The sequence below is a fragment of the Dermacentor variabilis genome, chromosome 9 (assembly GCF_050947875.1).
Source record: "Dermacentor variabilis isolate Ectoservices chromosome 9, ASM5094787v1, whole genome shotgun sequence".
NCBI classification, from domain to species: Eukaryota; Metazoa; Arthropoda; class Arachnida; order Ixodida; family Ixodidae; genus Dermacentor; species Dermacentor variabilis.
The window spans coordinates 68,902,643-68,922,358 of record NC_134576.1 but is presented as its reverse complement, the minus strand read 5'-3'; the positions used below and the strand labels follow the sequence as shown (position 1 = coordinate 68,922,358).

General features: G+C 44.3%; 1 long non-coding RNA gene across 1 annotated transcript; it reads left to right on the top strand.

The window, feature by feature from the left end:
- The first annotated feature begins 613 nt into the window (after positions 1-613).
- On the top strand, positions 614-11,872 carry LOC142592786 (uncharacterized). The gene is made up of 3 exons (XR_012830809.1): positions 614-690; positions 3,892-3,933; positions 10,089-11,872. It is a non-coding gene; the product is annotated as an uncharacterized LOC142592786 (long non-coding RNA).
- The last annotated feature ends 7,844 nt before the right edge of the window (positions 11,873-19,716 follow it).

The following is a 19,716-nucleotide window of genomic DNA, read 5'->3' as shown; positions in this document are numbered from 1 at the left end:
TCGCGCGGGCGGGGGCGGGCTCCAAAACCACCGGAAGTGGACGATGTGACGTCGCATCGTGACGCAGGACCAGTGAAGGCGGAGCTTAGCCCCGCTCGCTCGGCGAACGAGTTGAGGAGGAAAAGCGTGGATGGGGAGGAGGGTAACTTCTAATCGCTTGTAGCTCCATTAATACGTAACGCTTCACTTAAATTGTGGTGCGAATGTTCTACTTAAGCTGTACCCTACGCGTCTACAAAATTTGTCCGAACCGTTTCAGGGGCCCTTTAAGGGATTCAACGTCTGAAACGGATTTTTGACCAAAATCTACGCATCAAAGACGTTCCAAACAAGATAGCTTAAAAACGAGGGGTGAATACGTTTTGATAACGTTGGAAGCCAGACAGCTTAAAAACGATGGCTGAATACGTTTTGCAAACGACTCAAAACACCACCGCCACGCCACGGTGCGTCAGCCTCTTTAGCGGCTTCTACAATATTCAACAACCCATCAATGCGATCCAACCTTGCGCAAGGTGGCGATACCGTCGTCAAATCATGTGACCAAGGTGTCCACGTGATTCGTGATGCCGGGCAGCCGGGCGAGCCGGGCATAGTCGCGTCGTCATGGCGTCGTCGCGTCACTGCACTCGCATTGCGCTGTGGTGAGTTTGCGGCTGTTCTGAACGTGCTGCCGCTGCCCTTTGCTATGTAAGTGTTGCAGTGTTTTGCTGTCAAGAAAACGATATTCTGTGATTAGTTTGGGTTGTGCGATCTGTTTGTGTAGCTTAATTTGGAAATCAGTAGTGTTTTCAATTGGAGGGCGCGGAGTGGAGGGCACTAATCAGCTCTTCAAGTTCATTGTCATGTTATGTGAGGCGCCTTTTCACTGACGCTGTAATTAAGGCGTTGAGGGTAGTATAAGGACGAAAGTTAGAGGGATGAAATCGTGCCTGTGTGTCCCTAGCGTCGGGGTCGGCCGCTATGCGTTATTCTAACAAGAAAGTATTTTGCAGAATGCGAAGAAAGGCGGCAAAATTTCTGTCTGTGCGCACCTTGCCGATCTCCGCAATAGAGCCGTCATCGTGGTATTTTAGTCTCCCGTTTAGCAAGAGTGTTGCAGATAAGGGAACTGGTTCAAACAGGCTTTTTTTAATGATTCAGTACTAGTGCGGTATCCCAAAAGGTGAGGTCAAGTGCTCGCCCTATTTTCTTCCCTCGCGCTACAGCGCACTGACAGAATTTTGCGTGCACCATACCGTGCTTTTATCGTTTGCGCTTCAGGTTCTCGATTGTGTTTTCGCCCCCTTTACCCACGTGATGGGTATTTCATGGTATTACCGGGTACCACATGTGTCCATATATTGTGTCCAATATATGAAACGGCCAAATTCGATTTTATTTGACGCCTCAAATGGTAGTAATGTATTGAGTCCCTTGTAGCTTTGTGCTTGTTATCAATTTTACTATTTGGCGAATGGATATAGCATGTACGCTGCATAACTCGCTTGTGGGTACTGCATACGTGAGTCGAGTATGCCCTTGGTATAAAATAACTTGTATGCTTTAGGTAGTACGATTGTTTGCAGTTTGGGACATGTGTCAAAATGTACGCTGTGCGCCCTTCGCGCTTTACGGCGGCCTGCCGTGTTCGTGCGGGTGCCATGTGTGCGCATGGAGTTCGCGAAGCGCTCTCGCAGTTTATATATATATATATATGCTTCGCACAACAGGGCATGTCGCAGTTCTTTGTCCTTGTGCAACACATTTTCCTAGCGTACGTCTGTGCATTATCTGATACCGGTTTCACACGGGGCTCTTTTAGCCGCTATCCAGTCCGTTACAAATCGAATTTCTCGGTCGTGATTGGCTCCTCTGTGCAAGCTACGAGAGTGAGCCAGTCGCATCGATAATTTCGATCCGGATCGGGCTTGATCGCGATCGAGAGTGGTCGTGTGACACCGGTTTTACACATGGCTCCCACATAGGGAACACTTTAAGTTCAGTGCTACTGAGTGAAGAGCAAGTGCATATATATGCCAGTGGTGGTATGTGGGTAAGTCTTTCTGGTGAAGCCAATATTCGTGCATTCAAAACATTTCAATTACCAGCGTAGTGCATCAATGTGTCTACTTCGACAAACTGGAGTATCAGTGCAGATATCTGAGCATACCTGTCCAGGGCAGCAAGTGTGTCTACGCTAAAGCCACTAGCAGCATGTGCGGCAGTTCTATTTCCTGCAGCGGGACTGCACAATAATCAGTAGGGTACTCTCAAGCTGTTTATCTGCCTGGACTATGTGCCAAATATTTTTGGACGTAAAAGTGGGGGTAAATTGGTAAACATCAGTGGAACTGTGCCTGGACTTTGTGGCAAATGTTTTTGGATGGGAAAGTGTGAGTGAACTGGCAAAGAATTTGCTCTGGGCTACATGTGTTAAACGTTTTTCTCATTCAGAGTGCTTTTTTTTGCTTTAGGAGACTGGAGATGTGCGCAAAGTGTGACATGTCAGTGTGCTAATTAATGCATTTGCTGGTTTGCAAATTATTCGTTGCAACTTTATTTTTGCCAGAGAGGTACAACTTTGCCTCTTGTAAAGGGCTTTTTAGATAAAACACTTACTATTTATTATGACCATTGCTTCCTTTGTTACACAAATGCAGCTTCCAGTGCATTCTAGTTTATGTCCAGTCAACACCGACGCTTCTGCTCATCTGGGGCGCGATTGGAGATCGTTGTTCGAAACGCCCAATCAGTTTCACCTCACGCGATTGGCCTAGGCCGTGCCAACGGGTGCGGCTGACGACGTCTGCGCGGCATAGGCCAGTCGCGTGAGGCGAAACTAAACGCGTGTTTTGAACAACGATGTCTGATCGCGCCCGTCACCCGCGAGAATTAGCTTCAGATGATCGTAAACCTTTCAAGACCGCTTCTAGATCAGCTTTTTGATAACGTCCTAAAAACGTTTAGAAATTGGTTACGAATAGTTTTGGCAAAGGGATTACTTGTGTCTTTCCCAATCCTATTTCTAGACCAGCTTTTCGAATACGTCTTGCAGACCTGTTCTAGATCGTCTCAAGAAAGTAATTAAGCCGGACATTAGCAGAGATATACGACGTTTTCCCGCCGAAGTTCTCTCATTCGTGTCTTCTTTAACCCGTTTTTATCGTCTCGGATAAACGCTACGAAAACGTTAAGCGTCTATTTTGTGCTACCTGGGAAAAAGGCTGTGATTTTAGTATTGTATCTTATTAATGCCACACTTAGGAGTTCACTGTTGTGAACAGCTTTGTTTCACTCTTTCACTTCCTACGTGTGTGTCACTGGTGCATGGAAAATATTATATTTGAACTGCTGCTATATATTATATTTTTACAACTTGGGATATTTGTTTTTGTTCGTGGCTGTCACTTTGTGAATGTTTCTGCACATGTGTGTCTGATGCTTTCAGTAATGTTGTTTGGTGCGCGATATGATGTCGTCTTCTTTATTTTTAGTCTCGTGGATTACTTGCCTGTATTTTCTAGCACTAGTACACCTTTTTGCAGTGTATCTTATGATTTCAAGATTGTTTTGGTCTTCCTGTGCCTAGGCATACCTTTACAACAATTAAGTATTTTAATTGGTAATTTCACTCACGCTGTGTGTTTCACAGCACTATATAGATGACTCTTTAGTGATTGTGCATTGTTTATTCTGGTATATATTTTAATGCTTGCAATAACGTCATCTAATATTCTTTTGGTATTATAATATATTACTCAGTATGATGCTCCGAGAAAAGCTTACTTATCGCATTTGAAAATTGTTTCTTTATTGCCATATAGTGCAGTTTTAATATATTCGTCATTAATTGCAATTTTCAGCTTATTGTTTGATCCATGTTCTTATCTTAAACCTCTGTTGCTTCAGCTACAGTATCGGAAGTCCTGCAGCCACCAGTGGTTTCTCCAGGTATGCATATATGTATGAATTTGTATTTTGTGTGAGCTGTGCCTTGATATACTGCAGTTAAACCTCAGCATAACGAGCTTCAATGTAAAGAAATCCTTAGTGTGGGAAAGTATGTACCTTTTAATAATATTTTGCACCAAGAACAAACACCACGTATCTCGACGCTCAGTATAACAAAGTGCTTTATATAAGATTTTAATATAACGAAATGACACTGTCACCGGCCGTAAAGGAATATCAAAGCAATTAATGGAAACCCCCACAGACACAGATGATCTTCGCATAGCTGAATTACATGTTTGTAGCACACCGCTCTAGAAACAGCAGCTTCCAAAGCACAGCAGCGTAGCGGGAAGACCTTGCCGTCGTGGCCCATATAAAGTCCAAATGCAATAAGATCCTTTTATAGATCGTATATTGTTGGTTACGAGGTTAAAGGTTACGAGAATGATGGTGACTTGATGAACATTGCTCTCTCATGCAGGGGGGCGAAAGAGTGCACCATAATGTCATCAAGCGTGTATAGCTAGGTTGGGGAGGGTGGAGGCAGATGGACGTGTCTTTTGCCCTAAACTGGCTGAGTGCATAGGCAGACTGCGCGCCCTTTCTTGGAGGTAATCTACGTCGTGTTCAAGAATTGTGCCAGCCGAGAGGGCCGTGGATTCATGTGTGCTGTCTTCCAACGTGGTTATGCTAAAGGTTGCATGATCTGGAGTTTTGGAGGCACGATAAAGACACATGTGGAGAAAGCATTAGCTCAGCTTCCCCTCTGTCTGCCATCTTCATGATAATGCTGTCCCACTATGGGCATGTCGACACTATCAGCCACACCAGCGGAGTGGACGCAAAAACTTCATAGTCTTCACTGTGTACCACCGAGGTGAAGATATCGTTGACGCAGCACGAAACAGTATCTGTGGTCACCGATGTTCAAATTCAACAGAATATATATTTTTATTATTCAACTTTATTTCGTCCGATTGCCTGATAACTCTGAATATTTTACACTGCCTTCTGCAAAAGAAAAGCCTGCCAGCAGCTGTACTTAAATGCGTAACAGGTCAAGTATATATGAATATAACAAAATTTCGTTATAACAAAGTCAAGACCTGATTTTATCAACTTCGTTGTACGATGAAACCTCGTTGATACTTTCTTTGTTATTGTGTTTTCCTGGTTCCAATGTCATGTTCTCAAGGTCTCAACCTAAATTCCATTCACTTCTATGTATTATGTTCCCATTATAATAGTTCCCATTCTATAATGTTCCCGCATCTTATGTTGAAGTTTAAAGGGGCCGCCATGTATATCTAATGGTACAGGTAGATATTTGCTCTCCCATGTTACGACAAGTGATCGATTCATTACAACAAGCTACCAATTCGTTGTAACGATCGTCCACTTCGTTGTAGCAAGCGATCATTTAGTTGTAAAAAAGCAACAAATTCGCTGCAAGAAGCAACCAGTTCATTGCAACAAGCTACAAGTTCGTTGCAAGAATCATTTCATTGCAACAGGCGACCACTTAGTTGCAACAAGCAACCAATTTGTTGCAATAAGTGACTGAAGTTGGCAATAAATGACCAAAGCGGCACAAGCCATGCACTGCACAAACATTGTGACAAAGCCTGCACAGAGCCGTAGGCTCCTATATACACAAATGTATATAAGAGGCTATGACAGAGCATTTGCGAAGCATCTGAAGAAATGCGCATCAATTAAAACCTACAGAAATCATGTAAAGGCCTGGAGTTACTTTGGGGCCTGCAAGGGTCTTTCTTGCATTTCATTCCAGTTCTCATTAGTCAGCTTCGCTGCATTGTAACCATGTTATGCTTTGAAGCATACTCAAAATACTTCGCTAGGGACCACTGTCACAGAACGCAGTAGGTTTCCCTTAACTATACATGCGCATATGTGTCCTTCCTGGTCACAGTACGAGCACCGAGACATCTAATAACTGCAGCGGCAATCACTGTGACTGTTTCTCACGTTGTGCTGTGGTGAGTTGCACCCTTCCGCACGGTTACGTTTTTCTCATTGGTACATTTTTTACAATGGTCAGTTTCAAAACCTATCAACAGGGTTTTACTGTATCGAGGTATCTAACTGTACATGCAGTACACATTCCATTGTACAAACAGCTTTTCTATCCCAGAAAGGTTCTTCCAGAATTGTGTTTGTGCCAGTCCCTGATAGGACAGTTCCTGAACACCAAAATCAATTGATGCTTGTGTAGTTTTGTTCAAAAACTTCAAGGATTATGTGTGCTCTGTTTACTATGTATGTATCATGCACTCGTTTGGATAAAGTTAGAATTGTGAGCGCATGAGCGTTATCAGCCAAGTGGTCCAGTTGAAACTACTACACTGATTTAATTACATTATTTTATGCAGTGCGATGCTTGTTGTGTATAGTTACTGTATGCTGAATTTTTCTGTCACTGTCACATGGATATACTTAACAAATAGGGCTTCTCGCACACTAAGATTCTTGCATTGAAATGTAAAAATATTTCCTTTCAATACTGAAGAAATACTATACTTCCTGTACGTAAAACGTACACTTGAGTGCTCTTGGTGTGTCCGAGATCCCTGGTTGAAAATTGAGGTAGACCAGTTGGAAAGAATACAGAATCTGGCTCCGATGTTTATACTTGCTACGTAGCAAGTATAAACATCGGAGCCCGATTCTGTATTCTGTAAAATGTGTAAAGTACTTTACACATTTTAGCGTGTCTAGTGCTAGAGAAAGCATTAACTTGGAGACACTGCATGAACGATAAAAGGAACTTTGATTAAAAATTTTTCACAAAATATTTTATTCGAAGACTGGTATTAATCACAATGCATTTCCTTCTTTTCATCTTACGTATCTTGTGCTAGGCGGGGGTTTGTTTATCTGTTCGTTTATTTTCCTGATTTCGGGTATAACTAACGGTTGTTCAACTACTTGCCATGGAGACTTAGTGGCTATGGCGTAGCGCTGGAAAGCGCAGAGCTCGCGGCATAAAGTGCCATAAAGTGCATAAAGGCATAAATTGCATAATGTGCAATGCTGTTGTCTATACTGAACTTTTGTGTCATCACATAGATATATGTAACACATAATGCTTCTTGCACGCTAGTATTCTTGCATAGAAATGCAAAAATGTTTTCTTTGAGTACTGAAAAACTACTATACTTGTTGAACGTGAGACCTACACTTGAGTGCTGTTGGTGTGACTGGGATCCCTGGTTGAAAATTGAGGTAGACCAGTTGGAAAGAATACAGAATCAAGCACCGTGTCTAGTGCTACAGAAAGCATTAACTTGGAGACACTGCATGAACGGCGGAAGAGACTTCGATTAAAACTTTTTCACATATTATTTTATTTGAAGACTGGTATTAATCATAGTGCACTTTCATCCCTCTTTTCGCCGTACCTATGTTGTGCAAGACATGGTTTGTTTACCTGTTTGTTAATTTTCTTGATTTCGTGTATAAATTATGGTTGCTCAATTACCCGCTGCGGTGGCTTAGCGGCTCTGGTGTAGCACTGCAAAGCACTAAGTCGTGGTATAAAATTCCAACTGCGGCGGCAGCATTTCGATGAGGCCGAAATGCAAAAATGCCTGTCTCGTGCCTTGGGGTACGTTAATGATCCCCAGATGGTGAAAATTAATCTTCAGTCTGCCACTGCAGCGTGTCTCCTGAGGAAATCGTGATTTTGGTGCATGAAACCCTACAATTCATTCATTCATTCATTCATTCCTGGTTCAATTATTTTAGGCTACTAATGCTAGTCTTGTTTTGTGTATAGATTCACCTGCTTGTCTTCTTATTTTTCTTTCTCCCCCCCCCCCCCACTCTGATGCCGTTAAAGTGCTGTAGGTATTCGGATAGATAAGTAAATAAAGAAAATATATTGTGTTGTATATTTTGTGTATAATGAGCAATTATATACTTTAGCACACTGTTTGTTGTAATCTCCACAGTGAATATCACCGTGGAGTGCACTAACGGAAGGTATTGCTTGTTCCGAGTTAAGCTAGCCCTTGCATTGTGAGACGACATATATGCTTTACCCCCTTCCCGAAGTGCGCATCATCTTGTTATTCAGTGTTTATTATTGATGTACGTACTTGCTTATTGATTATTGATGTCTTTCATGCTTAAAATTACCCTGAAACGATTTTGATTTTGTACAAACATTCTGATTCGTTAGGCTAGGTTATCCTGTTTAATAATTGATGCAATAAGTACCCCACGCAAAGCATGTAATTTATTATAAGGTTTTACAAATGTACACCGCCACCACTTGCAGCGCGCCACTTGGTTGAGTTTTCAGCAGCCCCTGCCCTAGGTGACGGGAGCTGACAATGTGACGCCAATAGGGCGAGCTATCTCATTGGCTGAACATACCGTGTCATGAATAAGTTTAATGCAATAGCATTAAAGGCCCCACGTTGCAAAAGATCTGTTGTCGGCGTCGGACTTCGTTTTGCAAAGTATCATTTCGTAGCACAACCACACAGGCCCTCCACGTGGCGCAGAGGCGTTACTGAACTAATTGAATTCCTCAAAGTAGAATCAAGGTTGTGTCAGCAGCTGTCTGTAGGTTGTGCCAGAAACGCAACCTACACATTTCGTAGCATCTGAGTTTAATTTCCATTGCAAGAAAAGATAATTATGTTATACGCAGACCCAGACACAATCCCCTCTTCTAGCGTTTCTACCATTCATAGAGCAGTGCGGCCCGCTTCATTCTGTGTAACAATGCCATCGCGCTTGCTTCTGCGCGTCCGCAAGCAAGCTGCGGTTGCCGGGAGGTGTGACAAGCAGTCAGGGATCCTTGAACGCTATTGCGTTCCACTCTTAAAGGCGAAGCTTAAGCATCCTCCAAATTTTCCAAACTTTATGGCGAACAAATGATAGTAATAGTTGGAATGTCAGTTCATTTGTTTCTATAACAAGAAAGAGAATGCACAAGGACAATTTATCGCTACACTCAAGACTTCCAACACACAATAAGCATCATCTGCTTGTGTTACAACATGCGTGTTGACAAGAGCTCCGCAGTCACTGTTGGTCTCGACGTTTCTTTTCGCCCTTATGTTTTGGGCAGCAAACATAGTGATTGGTAATCTGTGAAGCTTGGACATCATGTCTCTGCAAGGCAGCAGATGAGCGGAGTGGCTTGTCTGCTGCATCGGACTGTCGGTATCCAATCGGCGCCAGGACTTAATTGTGCGTTTGTGGCCATCACTTTACGCTGGAGGATTACTACCACAGTAGTGTTTTGCGTGCCCAGTGTTCTGGTAAACACAAGCACAAGCGGACTGCGCCTGGACGTTTCTAGGGATGAGCAGAGGTGCAAACATGAACGGCCTGACCGTGCAGCAACCTGATCGCACAGAGCGCAACCAAACCCAGAACTATTATAGCAGCAACGAAGTGTGTTCTACTTTGCTGCTAGAGTACATTTCTGAGAGGAGTGTAATCGTTCACACATATATAATATTCTTTTTCTAAATGTTTAAAATGTTTTACACTTGGTTAGACCAATACTGGCTCTTTGTTACAGTGGTTGAGCTCTGCTCCACCTGGTGGCTACACCGTGCAGACCGATCAAGCCGCTCACGTACCTCTACACTAAAGCTCTTTCATCACAGCAGTAGTAGTACAAAGTGGCTTTATTTTGCGCCTCCACCCATCCGTTGAAACGCCCGTTGAAATGATGATGGCACCTTCATTTAATTGCTGTCATTACCAACACATAGGCTGTGGTGGAGGACACAAATTTAAACATGACTGTCGACATGTCCATATTGGTTAACATGTGCAGATACAGTGCACAAATGTATCTGCACAAACTGTTAGATTCAGGAAGAACATAAAGCTAAATAGCTGACAATAACATATTTTGCAGCACTTTTGTATATGTATTGTTTTTATGATATCTAGTGAGTATATCAGGAAAGCTTTTTCTGCACAATGGCAACTTGGCATGAAAACTTTGAAAATATTATGCGAAGTTTGCTCTTTTAATTGGTTGAATTGGCAGCACATGCAAGTGCTAGCTAGACTCCCATCTGTTTTCATTTCAGTAAATTATTAGCACAGGCATCTGTGTTCTCTGATCTCGCATAAGGCAATTTTGTTTCTCTGTGCAGGATCAAGGGATTCTACCTATCCAACAACTATTGAAGTTTGCAAGTCACAACAGGGAAGCCTACACCGCTCTGACTTCTGTGACTATAAAAAAAACTGTTTGATCTGCAAAAACACACCAAGCTCCACACAGACAAGCGCCCATTTCAATGTGATTTCTGCCCTACGAGCTTCTCGCGAAAGGACAGACTCGCACTACACCTACACTCCCATACAGGCGAGAAGACATTTCGATGCCCTTCATGCCCTCGGAGGTTCTCGCGCAAGGACACCCTTAAAGAGCACCGACGCATCCACACAGGCGACCTCCCCTTTAAGTGCCATTTCTGCCGTAAGACTTTTGCACGTGATGACACCCGTAAGATACACATGCGCAGCCATACGGGTGAGTGACCATTTCAATGCCATTTGTGCCCTCAGACCTCTACAGTGAAAAGCTCCCTGAAGGAAGACCTGCGTATCCACTTGGGGGAGAAGCCATTTCAATGTCCTTCAAGGGCCCCTGAAACGGTTCGGACAAATTTTGTAGACGCGTAGGGTACAGCTTAAGTAGAACATTCGCACCACAATTTAAGTGAAGCGTTACGTATTAATGGAGCTACAAGCGATTAGAAGTTACCCTCCTCCCCAGCCACGCTTTTCCTCCTCAACTCGTTCGCCGAGCGGGCGGGGCTAAGCTCCGCCTTCATTGGTCCTGCGTCACGATGCGACGTCACATCGTCCACTTCCGGTTGTTTCGGAGCCCGCCCCCGCCCGCGCGAAACCTCTCCGCTAGCCGCTTGGCTGTCGACCCCAAGCGAGAGCTATCGAAGCAGCGTGCGTTGCGAGCATTCTGTCGTAGCGCCGAACGTGTCTGGTATTCCGTTAACCACAGGCAAGCTGGTCATTTCGGCAAATGACTGGATGCATAAACTCAAGCTGATGTAGGAACTTTGGCGTAGACGTACGTGAGCGGCCTGATCGGTCTGCACGGTCCAGACACTTGTTGGCGCAGCGCTTAACCAGCCAAACAAAGCGCTAATATTGCTCTAACCAAGTGTAAAACATTTTAAACATTTATAAAAACAACGTGTTGATGATTACACTCGTGCGAAAAATACGCACCAGCAGCGAAGAAGAATACGCTTCGTTGCTGCTACTGTGTATGGTTGAGCTCTATGCCACCAGGTGGCTGCACCGTGCAGAACATTCACATTTGCCCTTCTGCTCATCTCGGCTCATCCCGTTACGGCACAGTCAAGCGGCCAGACCCTGTCCCCTTGCGCTTATGTTTGCCCTAATACGAGACTCGCGAAACGCTATTGCGTTAGTAATATTCCGGTGTAAAGTGACGGCCACAAACGCGCAAATCCTGGCGCCGATCGTATAGTGGCAGTCCGAAGCGCAGCAGCCAGTTCGCTCGTACGCTGCCTTGCAGAGGGACACGATGTCGCAGCTTGACATATTGCCAGTCGCTACGTTTGCAGTCCACAAGGCAACAAAGTCGAATCATAGTACTTGCGAAAAGACTGAGACCGACTGTGACCGCGGAGCTCTCGTCAAAACGTAGTACGTCGTAACACAAGCAGACGACACTTGCTGTGTGCCGGAAGTGCTTAAGTGTACTGAAAAATTGTTCTTGTGCATTCTCTTTATGCTACTTTCTTTTTATAAAAACGAATTAACTAACATTCCAACTATTACAAAGATCATTTGTTTACCATAAAGTTGGAAAAATTATCGATCACGCGCCCTGGTCAGCCAATCGGATAGCTCGCTCGACTGACGTCATATGGGTGATTTTGGTCATATGGGTAGGGGCGGCTTAAAATTCTGCCGAGCAGTGCGCTGCGATCGGCAGCGATGTCCATTTTGAAAACCTTATAATAAAATACACGCTTTACGCAGAGCACTTAGATGTGTCAATTAATGATCAGAAGGACCTACTCTAACGACTCAGTACGTTTGTAGAAAATCGTCAAAAGCGTTTCAGGGTCCCTTTCATGCCATCGGAGGTTCTCACGCAAGGACACCCTTAAAAAACACCAACGCATCCACACAGGCGACCTTCCCTTTAAGTGCCATTTCTGCCGTAAGACTTTTGCGCGTGATGACACCCGCAAGATACACATGCGCAGCCATACCGGTGAGCGACCATTTCAATGTCATTTGTGCCCTCAGACCTTTACAGTGAGAAGCTCCCTGAAGGAACGCCTACGTATCCACTCAGGGGAGCGCCCACACCGCTGCAAAATCTGCGTCAGGTCCTTTGTGCGGTATGGCAATATGAACACTCCTATGAAAACACAGCACCAAGGCGCCACTTAGTAGGTCACTTGCTGGGTTGGTTTGCTCTCTGTATTAAGGGTCGTCTGAATTGTGAATCTAAATATGTATGCATTGGCATGGATGGCTTTCTAGCACATCGGGGTGCACAAGTGCTGTGATATATTCTTATACGTTGAGCTGCCAAATAACGTTGCAGGATTTTCAAGCATCATCAAACATGTAGAATGGACATATGTTAGTGACATTGCTTGAATTACAGCAACTGTGTTTATGCGCGATCCTTTGATGTGAAGACACAATAACTTGGACTCGATCGCATCTCAACTATGTGTGGGAAACACCCATTTTTGCAATAAAATAGTGATGATTAATTTTGAGTGTAGGCCTCTCATTGACACTTACTGATGTGCTCCAAATGTGCTGGCACCTAAACGAACATTATTGTGAGTGAAATGGCCTCTCGCCATGTTTTGGCATTGTCAACAGACGAGTGCAGAGCATAGGTCATACAATGAGAATCGTCTCAGTAAAATAAGAAACCATTCAGCACAAAAATTGCTGAAATTTGATATGAAAGCTCAGGCACTTGGCCTCTTAAGGACGTCCTGCTTCCTGCCGGAGAATTCAGTTTTCATGCATTATAGCCACTACGTGACAGCGCAGTGTCTGAAACATCACTAATTAAGGCATATGACTTCGGTAAAGAAGAGAACGCATAGTGCACTAAGACACCATTGGAAGTGTGGCATGTTGTGTAACATAGCAAAAGAAGAAAGAAAAAGGGTGATGAAGTTCATAATGTTGACCGTATTTACTCATATAAACGCACTTTCTTCCCTAAAGCTTTGTGCAAAATAGGGGGTGCGTTCATTATGCAGGGTAAAAGTATTAGCGACTTTTTTTTTAGCAACCACAACTTGAATCTAGGCAACACACTACAATTTTGGCTCTGATACGGCATCCTACACACTGGAATGGCAACAGGAGCTGAGGCGTTTTGCCATCCCATAGGGCCAGATTGGGCACCATGTGTGTAACAGTTTAGTAGGAGACGCATAGTATGTTTCGGTGGCCAATGCGGCGTCTGATACGACAGATGGGCAACTGCATCCTAGCTGTTGTGAGCATGGGCTGCCGCTGCGTTTTGCGCGGGCTTTATCTTGAAATTAATTTACGGTGGAAGAATGCAAAATCGGCGTGCAAAGGTCTGAGTGACTCCTTCTCGTGTGCAGTGTTCTCGCCGCTTAGTTTGCACTGAAGTGAGAGGCAGCACAAAGGGCAATTTGCTCGCTGCTGCTGGCCTTGTTCGTCATGCCAGCGTACTGACAGCAAGTGTCTGCAGTCATCAGGTGAGATGTGTTCATGTTTGCCTGTGCCAGTGAAACATTCTTGTTAATTTAGTTAGCAAGTGAATGTTTACAAGTTCATAGGGCCAATAAAGCTACTATCCTTTCATTGTATATATGTCTGATAATTTGCTATTGCAATCGATTCTTTGCTTTTTTGGCGACACTGCGTCATTTTATTTCTCGAGACAATGCGACAAAAGCATGATGTGTGGGGAGCGTGGCACAAAGGCAGGTGAGGCGAAGCTGCTCGCTGCCCCCCTCCCCTTCCCTCCGAGAATACAGCATTCTTCTTGCTTTCAGGGCAGACACCCAACATTTTATTGTATTAACCGATAACCATGAGAACGTTGGTAGTAAGCAATGTATTTTACCATAGAACATATACAAAAATGAACGGTTCATCGGCTGCCCTATTGTTATACCTGTTATACATATTGTAAAAAACAGTCTCATTATAAGTACAGTTGGCAGTACTTCTCTCCAGCGAAATTTACGTGCAGTGCTCGCATAGGGGCTTTGGAGAGGCGCTGCTAAGCCCGAGAGCACAGGATCAAATCCCGTCCGTGATGGCTACATTTCGATGGCAGTCAAATGCAAGCACACCCATATACTGTGCACACATTAAAGAACCCCAGGTGGTAAAAATTCAGCTGGAGTCCCCCACTACAGCATACAGTCTAGCCCGGTTATAACGAAGTCGGCGGGAATCGGAAATCACTTCGCTATATCCGCTATTTCGTAATATGTGGACTAGGAAAAAAAAATGCAAACATGGGCATACCGATTTATTGCCGCTGAAAGAAGTGGTCCAGCGTCCTCTGAACACGGTTCGCGAGTGCGGACTTCAGGATTGCGGCTTCCATACCATCCAACTGCGAACCAAAGATCTGGTCGAACTCCGGACTCCCGAGGTACATCCGTAGCGTGTCAACAGCTGCGATGGCCGCTGCGGAGGTAACCGGCTTAGGGGCACAACTAGCATCGTCGCATTCGCTGTCGGAGACGCTGTCCGCCAAGGTCTCTTCCATGACACTCCCGGCAACTTCTTCAGTCGTGAAGTCCTCGGTGGCAACAAGGTCTTCGTCGGCGAAAACGAAGTCCATGTGGCTTAGACCCGCAAGCACAAGGTGAGGCGCTTCACATCCGTTCACATCCCTCCGCTTGCGAAGAAAATCGCCTTTACCAAAGGCACCTTCATGCCGGCCTCGTTGTCGGCAGTGTGAACATCAATCAGGAGGCGCTCGATCACTCGGCGTCAATAGTGGACCTTAAAGTTGGCAATAACCCCCTGGTCCATGGGCTGCAGCTTGGCGGTAGTGTTTGGGGGCAGGAACAAAACCTCCACAGCGCTCAAGTGTGCGTTGACGTGATGCGCACTGCAGTTGTCAAGCAACATCAGCACCTTGCGCTTCTTTCGGACCATCTCCTTGTCGAAGTCGGCGAGCGCAACACGAGACCGGCGTGCCATGCGATGCAGTGAAGCAACCTTTCGCTCCGCGGGAGAGCAGACGACGCCACGAAAGGACGCCGTCAGCCGAATTTTGCTTTTATTTTCGCGGAAAAAATCGCCTCAAGGACGCAAAAATGTGTTGATTGACAGATTATTTTTCGGTTGCTATTAAATCTCTTCGTTATATCCGCTGACGCGCTCTTAATTTCTTCGTTAAAACCGGACCCAAAATGTATTCAAAATGCAAAAATGGGAATGGGAAATTGAAATACCTTCGTTATAACCACTATTTCGCTATAAGTGGCTTCGTTATAACCGGGCTAGACTGTACCTCATAATCATATTGTGGTTTTGGCATGAAAACTCCAAAATTATTATTATTCACCCAAATTTTGTGCGTTGACAAAGGCATGTAGTTGCTTTGGCCCAGTCTCCTACTGTTAAATATGCATGGTGCAATGCTTATATTTCATTAAATTAAGAAGCATGTTGTGAGTTACAAAAGGAAAGTTCTTAATCTTTGTAAGTTATATATAGAAAGTTACTTATTCAAGATTTCCAGAATGTCAAGGTGCTTTTTTACACAACACTAACCAGGGTCGTAAAATAATGGGACAAGACACCAACTGCAAATTAAGCGAATATAGGGGGAATGCCAAGTGAACAAAGTAGGGGAAGGTTTGTGTTTCTGGCTCAAATAAAACATTAAATAATTACTAAACCATCTCTTTTTCAATGTCTGATACATGGAATGCACTTTGTTAACCAGGTGTCCTTGATAGACTCTAGGAATCATCTTATTTATATTCAATCAAACTACGGGGAAGGTGTTGCTTAATGTGTGCCCAATATTTAAAGTTTGTGGCCCAACTACACCTTCTGCAATATCTTATGTATGCAAGTGCAGCAAAGCTTTACGAGTATGTTTTATGAGCAGCGTACTATCTCGCAAGCTGCCCTGGCATAACAAAGAACACCAGCAAGACTAATTTCAGCAAATTCAGAGGTAAATCTACTGCAAATTTGTGCGCCAAGTTAAACGCATGCACGTGAGTTACCGTCTCTGGGAAAAATTTGCTTAGCAAGTGTTTGAATTTGTCAGGCTGCCATTTTCAGCTTCATGTTGTTATTTCCTTAAAGAACTCTGCATTATATGAAATTACATGTTTTAGAAATGCAGGGTACATTAACTGCAATGCTTACTGAAACTTTCATGCTCCTGGCTTAATTAGTATTGAAGTTAGCATTTATTAGACCCCTATCTTTTCGGTTTCTTCCATATGTGATAGCACATTCACCTGGTGTCCTCAGTGAAATAAACGAGGTAGCTTCATTATGTTCAGTGACAGTAAGGGCTTGATAAAGGGTGATGTGTAGGAAAGGTTGAAAGTGAAAGTATTAGATAGGGCCTTGGATATAAATTACGTATGCAAGTGCTCTCAGGCATTATATATGAAGGGATTTAACAAATAGTGCGTTATTTAGAATTTTTGGTCTTGCATTGCTGATGAGGAAAATTAGTGCAAACAAAAAGACAACTCAGACGGCAAGAAAAGACAAAGACAGGGTAGCGCTTGTCTTTGTCTTTTCTTCCCGTGCCAGTTGCCTTTTTGTTTGCCATTGTTTTCCTGGTGCGCATAATTTAGACTTTTGATCTGGAACCACAGTTGCAATTGAGATCTCGTTCAGCGATAATTGGCGGCAGCCGGTGGAAAATCTCTGAAAAGTATATGGCTATGAGTAAATTATAGCTTTTGTAACTACCATCCCAATTAAAATGCTATAAGGTGTCGAACGGCCACTACCATCTACATGCTTCCAATTGCTCCAACGTAACTGTAGGTTGCAGCATATATGTTTATATTTTCCAGAAAGGGAAACCATGGTAAGGGCAATTTGTGAGAAAATTTTTCGCCTTCATGGCCTAATTAGAAGGGAATAAGCTATTGTCTTGTTTTCCTATTTTCATGCGATCATAATGAGTTCGTATGGATTTAGGTCAGGACCACGAAAACATAATGTAGCAGCCAGCAAAACACATCAACTAGGAACATGCGAACGGGGCTTCACTGTATGTATGAAAAGGAGTATAGAATGTAGTCAACGTGCACGTTCACCATACAAGAGGTTAAAATGACATAGGGCTTACTTTATGCGGTGCTCTCAGTTACGGAAGCACAGGGATCTAGAAAATGGCGCAAATGCATCCACCTAATTGGCACAAATGGTTATTATCCTGCCATGACTATTCATGCCCGTATACTTTGCGCGTTTCGATTTTTGCTAGGTGAACAGGCTGTCGTGAAGCTCGAGTGTTGGCTTGCAGCTGCCAGCAAAACAAGTGATTGTGGCTGACAACTTCAAAGGAACAACCATGCAAATACGAGGAATGCTTAGTTATTGCCAATGCCACAGCCAGACATTCGTTTTCTGTTGTTGAGTAATTGAACTTGGCACACGAAAGTGTCATGCTTGTGTACGCAGTGATTCTCTCGGCTGACAACTCGCCGTGGTTGCTTAGTAGCTATGGTGTTGGGCTACTGAGCACGAGGTCGTGGGATAGTATCCCGGCCATGGTGGCTGCATTTAGATGGAGGCGAAATGCAAAAACAACCATGTACTCAGGTGCACAGGTGCTCAAAGAATCACAGGTGCTCAAAATTTTCGGAGTCCACTACGGCGTGTCTCATAATCAGATCGTGGTTTTCGCACATAACACCCAATATTTCAATTTTCTCTTGGCTGACCCGTGCCACTAATTGAGCACAACGTGCAGCTCTGCATTATGCTAGCATCTGCACGGATCACGGTTAGTCCTCATCGAAGCAAGGGTGCACAGAAGGCATTAGCAAGTTATTAAGCTCATTATATGTTGTTCGTTTCATACAAGGGCAATCTCTCCTCTTGTGAGGCATGTTAAAAGCCAACTGTAATGAAATTTCTGGCCATTCAAGGAGCCTAGTCTCAGGTAGTGCAGGTATAGAGCAGGACCCATGCAAAATTTCACATTTTAATTACAAGTGGCTGTGCTACAAAAGGCTCGCAGAAGTAGACATTCTTGACCCCGAAGCTGAAAACATCACCATTACAGCTGTCGGGAAGTGACACATGACTCGGAATGCTTATCTTCTTAAAATGACCTTTTAATAGTAGGCACTGCTCGTAGCATGCTGTAAAATCTGAGCTGACATGCTGGCACTTGTCATTGTCATAATAACCTCTTCCGTACCATGCTGTTATCTTTAGTTCTGACCAAGAATTGCTAAATGTTTTTTAAAGCCCCCAGTTGCCAGCATGCTTTTTCTTCATAAGGAAACATTATTGTGTGCTGCTATCTACCAAAAGCATGACAAAGCACTGAAGCAAAAGTAGGCTCGTTCACAGAGGCCTTCGTCCTCCACTGGACGTAAAGATAGGCTGCTGCTGATGATGGCGAGATTGCTTGAAAATGAAAAGTCCCCCGATGATCTGAGGCTCAGCTGTTCTTTCCAGAAACCCGTAGACCCAGCTTATCCAAAGCACAGAAGGGGCTTAAGAAGCATTGTGAAAAACAAAGCGGTGTTTGCCGTGCAAGGGGCATCCACAAAGTGTAGAGGCTTGTAGGTCCAGAGAGCCAGATGAGGTGGGCCATCGTTCCAGGGCACCACGAGGCCAGTCGACTGGCCTCGTGGTGCCCAGTAGCTCAAGCTACAGCTTTCACCTCAAGCAGCAAGATCTTGCTGCTTGAGGTGAAAGCTGTAGCCTGAGCTACTGGACAGCTACCATGTCTGTTTTTACAGCGGCTGCTGTGGCCACAAGTTATGCTATGCCATTGGCAAACCCATGATAACATCATCCACAAGCCATTGAATGCGTCGAGGACCAGACGATGTTCCTTGAAGCATCAGCGCAGTTCCGTAACAACGAAGCGCATGGAAAGACACGTTGTTCTATGCAGTCGAACCTACTTATAACAATACCGGTTTTAACAATATATTGGACATAACAGTGGGCAGCCAATGCACCGTCAACTATAGAGTACATGTTTTATGGTAAAATAAAGCTCTTATGACATTGCTCCCATGCGGCATTATCAGTGAAACGATTAAATCTGACCACTAGGTGTCCCCATGTGGGTGTCTGCATCAGCAGATGTGTGGTGCGTTTCGACACCATGGATCCAAGCACATGGGTGTTGGACCCTCCCGTGCGTAGCTGTGCGCGGCTTACCAGTGTCTGGGGGAAAGGGGGATCCTGGGGGTCGAGCCAATGCCATCTGTTCAGACCTTTAAGGCCTCTCGGTGGAGGCAACACACCTTTTTGGCCTGGGCTTCGTGTAGACGACACCCTCAAACTGACACACCTGGGGGAAACGGGTTGTTGCCTTTTGCTATCCTCCTCTCCAACTTTGCCTTTCTCTCTCACTTTCAATCTTTCCTATCTTCTATTCATTTTTGCATTTCCTGGTGGAAGTGAGAAGGACCTGGTGTAGTTGTCTAACTTTGGGTATAGTATATTAGCTTATAGTAGCTATGTACTGCTGGCGTCTTGATTGCTTTTGGATTTTGTAGCACCCTTTCTTTA